Source organism: Neovison vison, chromosome 6, assembly GCF_020171115.1.
Source record: "Neovison vison isolate M4711 chromosome 6, ASM_NN_V1, whole genome shotgun sequence".
Taxonomy (NCBI): Eukaryota; Metazoa; Chordata; class Mammalia; order Carnivora; family Mustelidae; genus Neogale; species Neogale vison.
This window is the reverse complement of record NC_058096.1, coordinates 176167861-176183168: the sequence shown is the minus strand read 5'-3', so window position 1 is coordinate 176183168 and position 15308 is coordinate 176167861.

Genomic DNA, 15308 nt, shown 5'->3' with positions numbered 1-15308 from the left:
GATGAGCCAAGCAAGAAGCTCATTTTCCTGGTGTCATGTGTGAGGTGGCCTGGAATTAAAGCAATCATGAAATCCTATTGCTAGGCATGTTCCTCTTACCCTTGCCATGGTCTAGCTCATCCACAAGAGTGACCCAAAGAGTCAGTGATTTTTAGCAACATATTTGCTTGTCCCAATGGCTTTGCTTTAGCTCAAAATATACAGATTTGAAGTACTATCTAGATAGTTTGGACTCAAATACTTATGCTGGTGCTAGATTTACCAAACATTCTCAGTAACAGAGGGAAGGGAGTAATTCAAGACATTTAGAAAGTTGGGGCTAGCTATAATGATGCAAGTGTGGTTATTGGTGTTCTTTAAAATAAAATTGGCAGCTTGAGTAATGGACTCAATCAAATTGACCAGATGCTTTGCACTTGGTTAAATGCATTCTAATTAGCCAATCAGTGCAAACAACTGATTAAATCTTTTGCTAAAGAATTTCCATTAAACAAACAAACAACAACAAAATAGTTCAAGCGAGTTTACTTTGCTTTCTTCTTCCTGAAATCATGAAGTTATGAAGGGAAACCACAGGTGTATGCCCACCCCTCATCCTTGTTAATCCCTAGATGACCAAAAACATTATCCCAGAATAACTTTAAGACTTTGATTAAAAATGAAAGTTTCAACTGGATGAACCATAGTATTTGGAAACTTTGGTAATGACTTTGTGTGCACATTATTGCCCTGTGCACTACAGATAGGAAACATAGGGATACTGTATCTTAAACTTGTACATAATGTTTTACTAATTTTATATATGATCATATATAATACCCCCAATTCAATCAGTATACTATTATTTAATTAATAATATGCTTTATCTAATCCATTCAGATAAATTATTTAATCCTCTTGACACCTCTGGGTGCTGAAAGACAGGAATTATTAACCCTTTGTTGCAAATGACAGATTTCTGGCACAGAAAATGAATAACTTGCTCAATGTCATCCAGCCTGGCAAAGCTGGTACTAAGCCCAAATATCTCAAATCTTAGCCAGTAATTCTTTCCACTTGTCAGATAGATAACAGTAGACTAAGGATAACATGTTGATCCATTTAGGACCACAATTATAGACAGGACTCCTTCATCAAAAATATTCTTTAATTTCACAAAGTTCATCAATAGATAATATGTTCCTTATGTAACTCAATACCAATATCAATCTTAGTATAACATTTGAATTGTGCAGTCATCCATTAATATTTTCTTTACCCAATCTTTGTAATTTTGCAGCCATAAGCCCACCAGTAGAAATTCAAATTTCCAGGGCACCTAGCTGGGTCAGGTGGTTAAGTGTCTGACTTCAGCTAGGTCTTGAGCCTGGGATCCTAGGATCTAGGCCTGCATCAGGTTCCCTGCTTGTTGGGGAGCCTGCTTCTTCCTCTCCCTCTGCAGTTCCCGCTGCTTGTGCTCTCTCTGTCAAATAAATAAATAATATCTTTTAAAAAGAAAGAAATTTGAATTTCCTAGTTAGGCAGCTATATGCCTAACGTAACACCTCTGTTTGGTATGTATATTTCTGTCTAATTATTAAAAACAAAAGCAAAAACTAATTCTTTCTAAGTATTTAATATGTACAAAAATAAAATTAAATCAGAATAGAAAATACTGCTATGATTATAGGATGAGAGTTGATCGACCTCCTGCCAAAATTCCAACAATAGTAGATCAACGTGTCATGGTCATGAATACCAAACTTGACCCTTGTTTTATGGGAGTTTTCCTCTTGATAATATATAAAATGAAGTATTCTCTCTGCTATATTAAAGAACTAAGAATAAAAGCACATTATATATGTGCAGAGAAAATACTAACTTAGCTTTTTTTTTTTTTTTTTTTTAATTTATTTGACAGAGAGAGAGATTACAAGTAGGCAGAGAGGCAGGCGGGGTGGGAGGGAAGCAGGCTCCCTGCTGAGCAGAGAGCCAGACACGGGGCTCTATTGTAGGACCCTGAGATCACCACCTGAGCCAAAGGCAGAGGCCTAACCCACTGAGCCACCTAGGCGTCCCCCAACTTAGCTTTTGATGGTGGGAATACACATGGGTTTTACTTAACTCCTTTATATTCTCCTATAGTGTCCACAGTTTCTATATAGCTTCCTTCTAATTTGCTTTATTATTAAATATTCAGTGAACTTTACTTTTATGGAATAAGCACCTCTGAACTGGCCACATTTTTACTTAGCCTTAAAATGTACATAACTGCAGGACACATAAAACAGTTACTTATTCTTGCCTAGAGGTCTTTGTCCCAGAACTAACTCCTCCTTTTGCTAGAAATGATCCTTCCCAATATCCTCTCATGGGGGACTACTCATAAATTATATCTTGTCTTGGCATTAGGAATCATTTTCTGGAGCCTCACTACCACTCTACCGCATCTGTCCATTTCTATCACGTTATAACACATTATATATATCATAATTATCATCATTACCTGATGTTTATCTTTTTGTTTCTGTAGTACATTTTTGTTAAACCGAATTTAAGCTTCCCAATAATATTGACCATGTACTGTTTTATTTATCACCACATCCCAATGCACATGATGATGCATTGTATGTAGTAGAAGCATAATAAATATTTTTTTTGAAGAATTGAGTCAGAATGAATAAGTTAATTGAGCTAAAATGGTAATCTAGTTACCCACTGGGCTGTTTTTCCTATCCAAATCCAGATCTGTAGTCAGAGATGATTAGGTTATTTCAGCGGATACTTTTGTACCGCTGTATCATTTGACTGCCCTTCCTGTGATAGTGAAGGTAGTGAAGGTACTGAAGTTATATAACTGGAATAATTTTTTGAAGGACACAGTTGAATATTCCAAGCATATATATGATTGGTAAACCATTTTACCTGGGGAAAAGGGAATATTTCATAGCTTGTAAAGCTGATGGATTAAAACTAGTGAATTGGAAATAAAAGACCATAGACTAGTCCATAAACTAAGTCAGCCCAATGGAAAATATTTAGTGTGATCATAAGGGATTTTTCACAAACTCAGTTCACAAAGAGGAAAATATGCAAGGCAGTCAATTTTCCACTTTGGGTTCCCTAACAAAAGCTTTCAGAACTGACAGCTTATACTTTATTAAAGAGAATATAAATTTATAAATATGCACACAAACAATATTGTGAGTAATTTTATTTACTAGCATTTCAGGGCCAGACAAGAGAGAATGTCACTATGAGAAAACCTCCTGATTTTTCTCCTCCTCCAGCAATTTTTATATGTATGCTTAGTTTTGTATTCTTTAAAAAATATTTATGAATTTTTAAATTCAAGAATGTATGTTAAAAACCTGCTATAAACTAGAACTATTCCAGATGCTGGGAATGCTGCACCAGAGAAAAAAATATGTATATAAATTCCTCCTAATGGATTATATGTTCCAGTAAGTGGTTAGAGACAAATATAAAATAAAAAATAAAGTATATCAGATACTGCTAAAGACCAGGGAGTAAAATCATGCAGAGATGGGGATATTAAGTTGTCAGTTGGGGAGAGGGAGGAGGAATAAGTGCAATGATCCTGAGGTTGAAACATTCCTAGAAGGTCAAACCAAGAATAGATTGAACAAGGAGAAGAGGTGAGTCATAGCAGCACTGGAGACCAGATCATAGAGACCATGACAGACTATTGTAAAGACCCATCCTCTGAGATAAGAAGCTCTGAAAGAAAGAGGATCACACTGAATCAAACGTTTTTGGCCAAAAAATCTATAGGATAAGTGGCCATTTTCTGGAATGGGCAATATAGTTTGAAGGATCCTGTTTTGGTGAAGGATGGGCATCAGGAGTCTGATTTTGGACATAAAATGTTTTGAGAAGCCTGTAAACAGTTGGTTGTATGAGTCTGGAACTCAGAAGAGAGGTCTGAGAATCCTAGGCTAGAGATGACACTGAGAGCCATGAAATTGGGTGAGATGACTGAGAAGGAAAATACAGAGCTCTATGAAGAAAACCCAAGTCTCACTAAGGGTCAAGAAAAAGAAGAGGAGTAGCCAGTAAAGTAGGGACAAAATCAGCAGAGTATGATGAACTCTACTGTAGAAGGGGTTTGGAGTGCAAGGACTCAGTGCTGTTCGTAGATCAGATATAAACAAACAAACAAAAACTGAAAATTGACCATGGAACTTAGCGGGATGGAGGTTCTTGGTGATCTGACAAGAGAAATTTCAGTAGAATAGTAGGAATCGAAGCCCAGTTAGAGTGAGTTCAGGACAAAATGTAGAAAGGGTGACAACAATTTTGAGAGGCTTTTCTCTCAAGGAGAACCAAAAAGTGATCAACATCTGAAAGGCAGATATGAGCATACATGTTTGTCTTTAGTGACAGAAAAGAAATGATCAATCAGCATTATCGTTTATAATGGCATAGACAGAGCAGTAGAAAGAGTAGAGGTGGTAACATCGTGATTTTTAAAGCTAATTTTTCCCCCCTAAATAAAATAAGACGCAAGGGCTTTAAGTACAAGTGAAGATCAGGAAGGTATTGTTTGAAAATTTGAGAAGAAAGATAGATTTAAACTTATCTTTTAGAAGAACGGAAGAATGAATGCATCAGAGAAGAGGTCAAGAAACTTTTTCTACGATGGACCAGAATGTAAATATTTTGAGCTCTAGCCCATCTGGACTCTGTCACAACTTCTCAACTCTACCTTATAACAGCCATAGACAATAAAAACATATAACAATAATATAAATAAAATAATATGAATAACAATAATATGGATAAGTGAATGTATCTGTGTTCCAATAAATCTTTATTTGTAGCCAGATGAATTTGGCTGTTGGGACCACAGTACTTGCTTTGAGATGCACTAGCAGACCATCTAAGACTAGTTAGTGGTCATGAAAAGGTAAGGCAATTTAATACATTGTCTTTTTCTTCTGCCATTTTTTTTCTGTGCTGAGTTAAATGGAAAATCTGGCTTAAGCAAGGCAGAGGTTTTGCAGCATAAGAGTAACAAATGGAGTGAAGCAAAAGGGAGTTGAGCATGATTGCAAAGGAAGTATTATAATAATTAATAGTGGAATTTAACCAGGCTCATTTGTGAAAAACAAAGGACTGGAAGACACTGAGAGAGACTAAAAACCTGGTAGGATCAAAGGATTTGACTGTAGTTGCAGAAATGTTGAACTAGGTATATATCGTGATATATTTAAAACACAAAATGTTCTCACCAGAAAAAAGAAATGGTGATTACGTGATGTGAGGGAGGTACTAGTTATCACCACGGTAGTCATCACTTTGCAACATATAAATGTATCAAATCAACATATCATATACCTTAAATTTATGCAATGTTGTACATCAATTATATCCCAATAAAAGTGGAAAAATAAAAAAGCAAAAAGATGGGAGTTAATTAGTGAATGAGGGTTAACTTGATATTATCAAGGGAATGAAGTTACTACCTGTAAATAAGCCCAGGAAACATCAATAAGCCTAAATGTGAGACAGGAATCCATCAAAATCTTCTTTGACATTGGCCACAGTGACCTCTTTCAACATATCTATAAAGGTAAGGGAAACAAAAGCAAAAATGAACTTTCGGGACTTCATCAAGATAAAAACCTTCTGCACAGCAAAGGAAAGAGTCAACAAAAGTAAAAGGCAACCCATGGAATGGGAGAAGATATTTGCAAATGACATTATGGATAAAGGGCTGGTATCCAAGATCTATAAAGAACTTCTCAAACCCGACACCGAAAAAGCAAATCATCCAGTCAATAAATGGGTAGAGGACATGAACACACACTTCTCCAAAGAAGACATACAAATGGCTAACAGATACATGAAAAAATGTTCAACATCACTAGCCATCAGGGAAATACAAATCAAAACCACAGTGAGTACTTACACAAGTTAGAATGGCAAAAAATAACAAGACAGGAAACAATATTGGTGAGGATGTGGAGACAGGGGAACCTTCTTACACTCTTGGTGGAAATGTAAGCTGGTATAGCCACTCTGGAAAACAGTATGGAAGGTCCCCAAGATGTTAAAAATAGAGCTACTCTATGACCCAGTAATTGCACCAGTAGGTATTTACCACAAAGATACAGACGCAGTGAAAATAAGAGGTATATGCATCCCAATGTTCATAGCACCAATGTCCACAATAGCCAAACTGTGGAGGAGCCTAGATGTCTGTCAACAGATGAATGGACAAAGAAGATGTGGTTCATGTATATGATGGAATATTATTCAGCCGTCAGAAAGGATGAATACCCACTATTTGCATCAACATGGATTGAACTAGAGGGGATTATGCTAAGTAAAATAAGTCAAGCAGAGAAAGACAATTACATGGTTTCACTCATATGTGGAACAGGAGTAATAGTGTGGAGGGCCATAGGGGAAGGGTGGGAAAACTGAATGGGAAGAAATCTGAGAGGGGATAAAGATGAGAGACTCTGGACTCTGGGAACAAAACTGAGGGTTACAGAAGGAAGGGGGTGGGGGTACGGGGTGACTGGGTGATAGGTGTTAAGGAAGGTACATGTGGTGGTGAGCACTGGGTTATATTCAACTAATGAATCATTGAACACTACATCAAAAATTAATGATGTACTATATGCTGACTAATTGAACATAATGATTAAAAAAAAGATAATTAAGGGGTACCTGGGTGGCTCAGTGGGTTGGGCCTCTGCCTTCAGGTCAGGTCATGGTCTCAGGGTCCTGGAATTGAGCCCCACATCGGGCTCTCTGCTCATTGGAGAGCTTGCTTCCCCTTCTCTCTCTGCCTGCTGCTCTGCCTACCTGTGATCTCTCTCCCTCTGTCAAATAAATAAATTTTTAAAAAGATTAAAAAAAAAAGAAAAAGAAACATCAGTGAGAGTGAGAGACTGTGTTTAGGAAGGACAGGATCTCCGGTCTAAAGGAGGTCAAGGAATTGAGAAGCCAGGGAATTAGAAGAATCTTTCACAGGCTGTTAAATTCAGAGAATTGGGAAAGGTAATTTTAGAGAGTGACAGTAAACCAGGTGATACCCCTTGGATATCTCTTGGATATCCCTCCAAGGGATAACATTGTGGAATGACTAAGAAAAGCTGTAGTGGGTGGTGTAGTCTGAATGACTAAGAAAAAGTGGGTGGTGTAGTCTGATGGCTGAAACTTCAGCTCTGTGACTGTTTGGGGGAAAAAGGGAGGGAGATGTCTGAAAGCAACAGTGAGGAACAGGAAGGACCCTCACACCTCCCAGTAGAAACAAGGATATGGAAAGAAGAAAAAAGCCACCAGTGGAGACAACTGTAGGGAAATAGCACCCTTACAGAACAATCAGGTCTTAGAGCGAGAAGGTCAAGTTAACATTCAAGAAAGAGATTAGTAATATAGGAGGTTTTGCTCATATCAGACTCTCAGTTCCACTGGAGAAAGTTTTTGGAAGTTGGAGACTCACCAGGGATGGACACAGAAAAGGAAATACATAGAGAGAAATTGGAAATGAAACTATGGGATCATTTGGGATTCCTAGTGACTGATGAAAACAAGAACAAAAGGCGAGCAGATGAGTTCTGATGCACAAGGCAGATGGAGATAACTTGGGGTTTGCTGGACAGGAAGGAGGAATGGTGGTATTGTGCAGACATTCTGAAAGAAGGACAGGACTTCCCTCCTTAATCCCTTCCAACATTTAGTTCCCATTGCTGATTTGCAGCTTTTATCATAGGATTTTTGCCTTCTCCTCAAGAAATGTGAGACATTTTATAATGTGAAGAATTATTTACTTCAGTTTTCCAAAAGGATCTACTACTTAAAAGATCTCCCCTCCTCTCAGACCAGGGCTGGTATCCTCCCTTGTGATTCTTGGTTAATTCTTGGCCATGACTTTGCTGTCTCTGTGGAATTGTTGGCTTTTCTTGTTTTTTTGATAGGCAGGTAATCTTCAAGTTGAAAGCCCCTGCAACTCTGTGATGACAATACAGGTCTGAAAGCCATGTTTTTCAAGAATAAGGATTGTGCTGAGCTGCTTTTTTGTCCTCTGTCTTTATCTTCAAAGGCTTTGTAGAGTTTGTCCTGTTTCACTTTCAAAACATAAAAAAGCATTAGTCTTTGCCCTTCAGGTTGTTCAAAGGTGAAAATACTTTTTATAAAAACATAATGGAATGACAATACTTATTGGGGCAAAATATTTCTCAAGGTGGGAGAATGAACTCACAATATAATAATAGCCTCTTGTGTGTTTAGAGCTGGGATAACCATTCCATTTGTCATCCAATCCAGTACACTTTTGATTGTGAAAGTGGGTGCTATGAATAATTAATCTGAGACAGCCAATACACTGTATTAGTGTCCTGCTAAGCTGCTTTAACAAAGACATCTCAGAATAGAGAGGCTTAAATAACACAGAAGTTTATTTCTCTCACATAATGGTCAACAGCTGAGTTTGAAGGATGCAGAGTGGCCACATGTCCTTTCATCTCTGTAAGTCTAAGGACTGATGCACTCATAACCATTTTGAAGAAAGCAGGGGAAGGAAAGAGAGAGTGGATGGAAGGCAAGCAATCAATTTTTAAGAACTCAAAAATTGCACACATTGCTTCAGTCACATGGAGTGACGAGTCAATGGGCAGAGGTAGCCTTATTTTATTCACACAGGAACTAACTTTCCATTTTACCTTCTCTTTAGATCTTTATAAGGCACAGTGAGTCTCTATTTTAGTGTTGTTTATTAACTTTCACCATTAAGTAGAATATAGTAACCAGTCACCTGACCAAGCATGTTGCCAGGTCAGGCAAAAATACTAAGTACTACCGTGTACATACTTGACAGGTATACATCTCCATATACATACATCTGGAGTCATTTATATTGAAATTTAAAATTATTAGTGTCTTTATACTTATACTTATTTTTGCCCCAAAGACATAATAAGAACACTATCAGGTTGGTAATGTTGAAATTATGTTCATTTAACCTGTGAAGAGACTGAGTTTTGAAGAAATTATCTTAATAACTTACACAGGGCTACAAAATTACTGTTGGGAACAAGAGTATCATATCCCACAAAACCTTTTTCTTCTGAACTTGAAATTAAAGATGGTCATAATAGATTGCTTGCTTCTTTGTTTTGTTTCCTAGATAGTAGAAACAGAATCATAGACTCAAGGGATTCTATGGATGGAAGGGGATTTAGAGTTCACTTGGTCAGACTCCCTCATTTTATAATTAGAGAAACAAAGACACAGACATCTTGAAACCTGACCAGAGTTTTTGAGCTAATTAGTAGCAGAAGCAGGACAGAAACCTATCAGACAAGATTATATAATCCTTTCTCTTATTTAATTTTTTCTGAAGTTAAAAAAAAACACTAAATGACATTACTGTAGTGACTTTTAAGTGGCTGGCTATAAGTGTTCAGTTTTTCACTGTGGCTTTTCCAGTTGGCTTTATCAAAGAAACTAACAGACACTTGAATTATTACAAAAGAAAGAAAATGTCTGACATAATTCTTTGCAGACCTGAATAACAATACTTAAAAATTGTGTTAACGTGTACTGACTCTTCTTGAGATTGCTGCCTTGAACTTTCCAATGAAAGGAACATGGCTGAGTTTGCATATTACAAGCTTTAAAGTAAACATACATGCACACACACAAACATACACATAGTAATAGCCTTTGTAGGTTTCTGGATTAAATAAGTGAGCTTTTTTTTTTTTTAAATACTTTTGAACAGTATATAAGTCTTCTGCCTGATTTTGTGTTCTTACCAACACAAGTTATAAAGTACCATGTAAACCTTTAGATAGCACAAACTAATCAATAACAGCATGCTTTGAGCCAGAAGGTTCATTCAGGGAACCAGCATGGATACTTGAAGGAAGAGTGCTACTCAGAGGTCCAAGAATAGCACTACAATTTGCCAAGATAATACTGAGCTTAATCTCAGGGAGGAGTGAAAACCGCTTAATGTGTGAGGCACGGAGAAGCCTCTGCCCTCAGGTGGAGGCCAGGTCTCTACAATCAAGTTGAACACTGAGAATGAAATGAGAGTGTCTATCTCAAGTTCCATGTAGATCACTTCTATCCAGATGGAGTGTAAACAGAATGGCTTGATGGAAAATTTACTGGATTGACTTTGAGACAATTACTGTAGAAACAAGTTTAGAAAAATGAAACACCCCCAGCTTTTCTGGAGGAGAGGAAACTTTACATTGCCTTGAAAAAACCAGCTTAGGGTGGAAAGAACAAGAGGAATGCAAGAAATAGAGCACAGTGATGAAAATCACGTTGTTATAAGAGTAGTGGAATGAAGGCAATGTGAAACAAGGGAGAGAAAGGAGAAGCCGGTCAAAATTAAGACCGTGAGATGCTGAAGAAACAAACAATACTAAAATGTGCCGTGAATAGTGAAATCACACGTGATTGTAATTTTCCATTTATCAGTTTGTATTTTCTAAGTTTCCTACAATGCAAGTCAATATTTCCACAATATAAAAATATAATAAAAATTATTGTATAAAAGGTACAAAAACATGCTCTAGAATATAAAAAATTTCATTGAAATTATAAGTCTCATTAACATGAGAGGTCCTTGCGATAATTATACATTTTAAACCAAAAATTAGGATGTGTAGTTTAAAGTACACCTATATAATTTCCCCTAATTTGTCAGTTATTTATTTGAAAGAACTCCAGATGTTATAAAAATTAGATCTAATTTAGTTCTATATTCATGGAATTGCATCTGTCATTGAAAATTTAGTACGAATGATGGCTATTATGTAGCTCTGGCTTCATTTAACTTACTGATTTCCATGAACATAAAGTTTTTGGTCGATAATACCAAAGATATGTGATAGACCCTAAAAAATACTCTTCTAGGATAATAATATTTGGAAGACTACTGAAAGTTTAGGAACAAACTAAAAAAAAAAAAATACAATGCATATTGGAAAGTGTTGTTAATAGGCATGTTAATAGTTTTAAAAATGCATTAGTATTGCTTTTACAAAGATACTGATTTACCTTTTTTTTTAAAAGATTTTATTTATTCATTTGACAGACAGAGATCACAAGTAGGCAGAGAGGCAGAGAGAGAGGAGGAAGCAGTCTCCCCGCCAAGCAGAGAGCCCGATGCGGTGCTCAATCCCATGACCCTGGGATCACGACCTGAGCCAAAGACAGAGGCTTTAATCCATTGAGGCACCCAGGCACCCCTATCTTATTTTTTAAACATTTTATTCATTTACTTATTTTAGAAATAGAGCAAGTGGGGAGAGGGGCCGAGGTACAGGGGGAGAGATAGAGGGAGACAATCTTGGGCAGACTCCCTAATGAGCACGGAGTCCAATGCAGGGTTATATCCCAGGACCCTGAGATCATGACCTGAGCTGAAACCAAGAGTCTGATGCTTACCCGACTGAGCCACTCAAGTGCCTTATATAAAGATACTGATTTTCTGACTATATATTTTTTGTTATTTATTTTTGTATCTTTCTCTTGTTTTATTGAGATATAATTGATAGACATTGTTGAATAAGTTTTAGGTCTACCGCATAATGGTTGACTTACATGTACTGTGCTATGATCACCACTCTAAGTTTAGTTAACATCCATCATCTCATATAGATACAATAAAAAGAGAAAGCAAAAAATATATATATCTTTTCTTGTGATGAGAACTCAGGATTTACTCCCTTAACAACTTTCTTATATAACATCTATAGTACTTATTTATCTTTTAACTCTAAGTTTGTACCTTTTGATCACATTTTTTTTCTGTTGCCCCCCACACGTGCTTCTAGTAACCACAAATATTATCCCTTTTTCTATGAGTTGTTGGTTGTTGGCTCTTTTTTTTAATCCCACACATAACTAAGATTATACAGTATTTGTCTTTGACTTATTTCACTTAGCACAATGACTTCGAGGTCCATCCACGTCACGAATGGAAAGATTTCCTTCTCTTTTATGACAGAGTAATATCATCTATCTATCTATCTATCATCTATCTGCATCACATTTTCTTTTTTTTTAAAGATTTTATTTTATTTATTTGACAGAGAGAGATCACAAGTAGGCAGAGAGGCAGGCAGAGAGAGAGAGACAGGAGGAAGCAGGCTCCCCGCTGAGCAGAGAGCCCGATGCAGGACTTGATCCCAGGAACCTGAGATCATGACCTGAGCCGAAGGCAGCGGCTTTAACCCACTGAGCCACTCAGGCACCCTGCATCACATTTTCTTTATCAATTCACCCATCAGTGGACCCTTGAGGTATATATAGCTATTATAAATAATATTTTTTGGACAAGTGGACAAGGGGATACAGATATCTTTTCAAGTTAGAGTTTTTGTTTCCTTTGTACATATTCCCAGAAGTGGAAGTGGTAGATCATATGAGATAGTTCTATTTTTTAATTTTATGAGGAGGCTCTGTACTGTTTTTCTTAGTGGCTGTGCCAGTTTTCAATCCCATTAACAGAACACAAGGGTTCCCTTTTTCTCCACATCCTCACCAGCATTTGTTAGTTCTTGTCTTTTTGATGATAAACATTCTAAAAGGCATGAGGTGTATCTCTCTGTGGTTTTAATTTTCATTTTCCTAATGACTAGCAATGTTGAACATCCTTTTACTTACTTTTGGCCTTTGTGTATCTTTTTTGGAGAAATGCCTATTCAGATCTTTTGACCATTTTTAACTGGATTACATGGGTCTTTGTTTTTGGTTTTTGCTATTGAGTTGTATGAGTGCTTTATACATTTTAGATATCAGCTATATGGTTTGCAAATGTTCTTTTTACCATTCTGTAGGGCATCTTTTTACTTCGTTAATTATTTCTTTTGCTTCACAGAAGATTTTTGTTTGATGTGATCTCACTTGCTTTTTTTCTTGCTTGTGTTTTAGGTATTGTATCCAAAAAAAAAAAATCAGGGCTAAGACCCATATCAAGGATGTTTTTTCCTGTGTGTGTGTGTGTGTGTTTCCCTAGGAGTTTCATAGCTTCAGGTCTTAAATTTAAGCCTTTAATCAATTTTGAGTTATTTTTTGGTGTAGTGTAAGATAGGGGGTTAGTTTCATTCTTTTACATGTGAATATCCAATTGTTCTGGCATCATTTATTGAAGAGACTGTCTTTTCTTCATTTAGTATTCTTGGTTACCTTTTCCAATATTGGTTTACCATATATGCTTGGGTTTATTTCTGGGCTCTCAATTCTGTTCCAATGATCTGTATGTCTGTTTTATGACTGTATCCTACTGTTTTGACTACTAGAGCTTTGTAGATAGCTTGGAATCAAGAAGTTTGATACCTCTCATTTTGTTCTTCTCTTTCAGTATTGCTTTGGTTCTTCAGGATCTTTTCGTATAAATTTTAGGGTTAGTTTTTCTACTTCTGTAAATAATTCCATTGGAATCTTGAGAGAGATTACATTGAATCTATAGATGGTTTTTGGTAGTCTAGACACTGTAGAAGTATTAGTTCTCCCAATACATGAACATGGGATACATTTTCATTTATTTCCTTCATCGATGTTGTGTAGTTTTCAAAGTAGGTAAGTTAGTTTATTCCTAAGTATTGTTTTTAATGATATTTGAAGGAGGATCATTTTCTTTATATCTTTTTCAGATCATTTATTGCTAGTGCATAGAAACACTACTGATCTTTCCATTTTTATTTTGTATTCTATAACCTTACTGAATTCATTGTTTAGGTCTAATAGTTTTTTGGGTGGGATTTTAGGATTTTCTCTATATGAAATCACATCATCTGCACATACAGTCAGTTTTACTTCTTCCTTTCCAATTCTGATGCCTTTATTTCTTTTTCTTACCTAATTGCTTTTGCAAGGGCTTCCAGTACTATATTGAATAAAGGCAGTGAGACTAAACACCCTTGTCTTGTTACTGACCTAAAAGGAAAAGCTTTCAACCTTTTATCAGTGAGTATGATATTAGCTGTGGGATTATCATATGTAGCCTTTATCCATTGAGGTTTGTTACTTCTATACCTAAGTTGTTAAGAGCTTTACCATGAACTGAGATTGAATTTTGTCAAATGATTTTGTGTCTGTTGAGATGATCATGTGATTTTTAAAAATTGTGTATGTTGAACCATCCTTGCATTCCATTATAAATGCCACTTGATTATGGTAAATGATCTTTATAATATGTTGTGAATTTACTACTATTTTATTGAGAATTGTTTCATTAAAATTTATCAGCAATATTGGTGTATAGTTTTCTTTTCTGGTATTATCTTTTTCTGGCTTTGGTATCAGGTTGATGCTGGCCTCAGAAAATGAGTTTGGGAGTTTTCCCTTCTCTTCATTTTTTGAAAGAGTTTGAGAAGGATTGCCATTAATTCTTTAAATGTTTGGTAAAATTCCCCAGTGAAGCCATCCAGGCATGGGCTTTTCTTCATTGGGAGATTTTTGATAACTCATTTAATCTCCTTATTAGTAATTGGTCTATTCAGACTTTTATTTCTTCCTGATTCAATCTTTGTAGTTTATATGTTTTTAAGAATATCTCAGTTTCTTCTAGGATGTCCACTTTGCCAGCATATAGTTGTTCACAGTAGCCTCCTATGACTCTTTGCATTTTTGTTGTATCAACTATACTATCTCCCTTTTCATTTATAAATTTGTGGATTTGGGTCCTCTTTCTTTTATCCTTGGTTAATCTAGCTAAAAGATTGTCAATTCTGTTTGCCTTTTCAGTGGACAAACTCTTAGTTTGGTTAATATTTTCCATTGTTTTCCTGTTCTCTACTCATTAATTTCTTCTTCAATATCTATTATTTTCTTCCTTCTGCTAAACCAGGCTAGATTTGTTTTTGTTTTTCTGGTTTCCTAAGGTGTGGAGCTAGTTTGTTATTTGGGATCTTCTTGCTTCTTAATGTTGTTGCTATGAACTCCAGTCTTAGAACTCCTTTAACTGAATGCCATTAGGTTTTTGTATTCTAGGTTTCCATTTTCATTTGTCTTAAGATACTTTTTTGTCTACACTTTAATTTCTTATTTGATTCATTGGCTGTTCAGGAGAGTGTTATTTAATTTTCAAGTGTTTGTGAATTTTCCAGTTTTCTCTTTTTATTGATTTCTAATTTTATGCAATTGTGATCACATAAGATACTTGGTATGAATTAAATCTTCTTGATTTGTTAAGACTTAGTTTGTGGCATAACATATAATCTGTTTTAGAAAATTTCTCATGTACACTTTAGAAGAATCTGTGTTTGCTGTTGTTAGAATTTTCTTATATGTCTGTTATATCCATTTAGTCTATAGTGTTCTTCAAATCT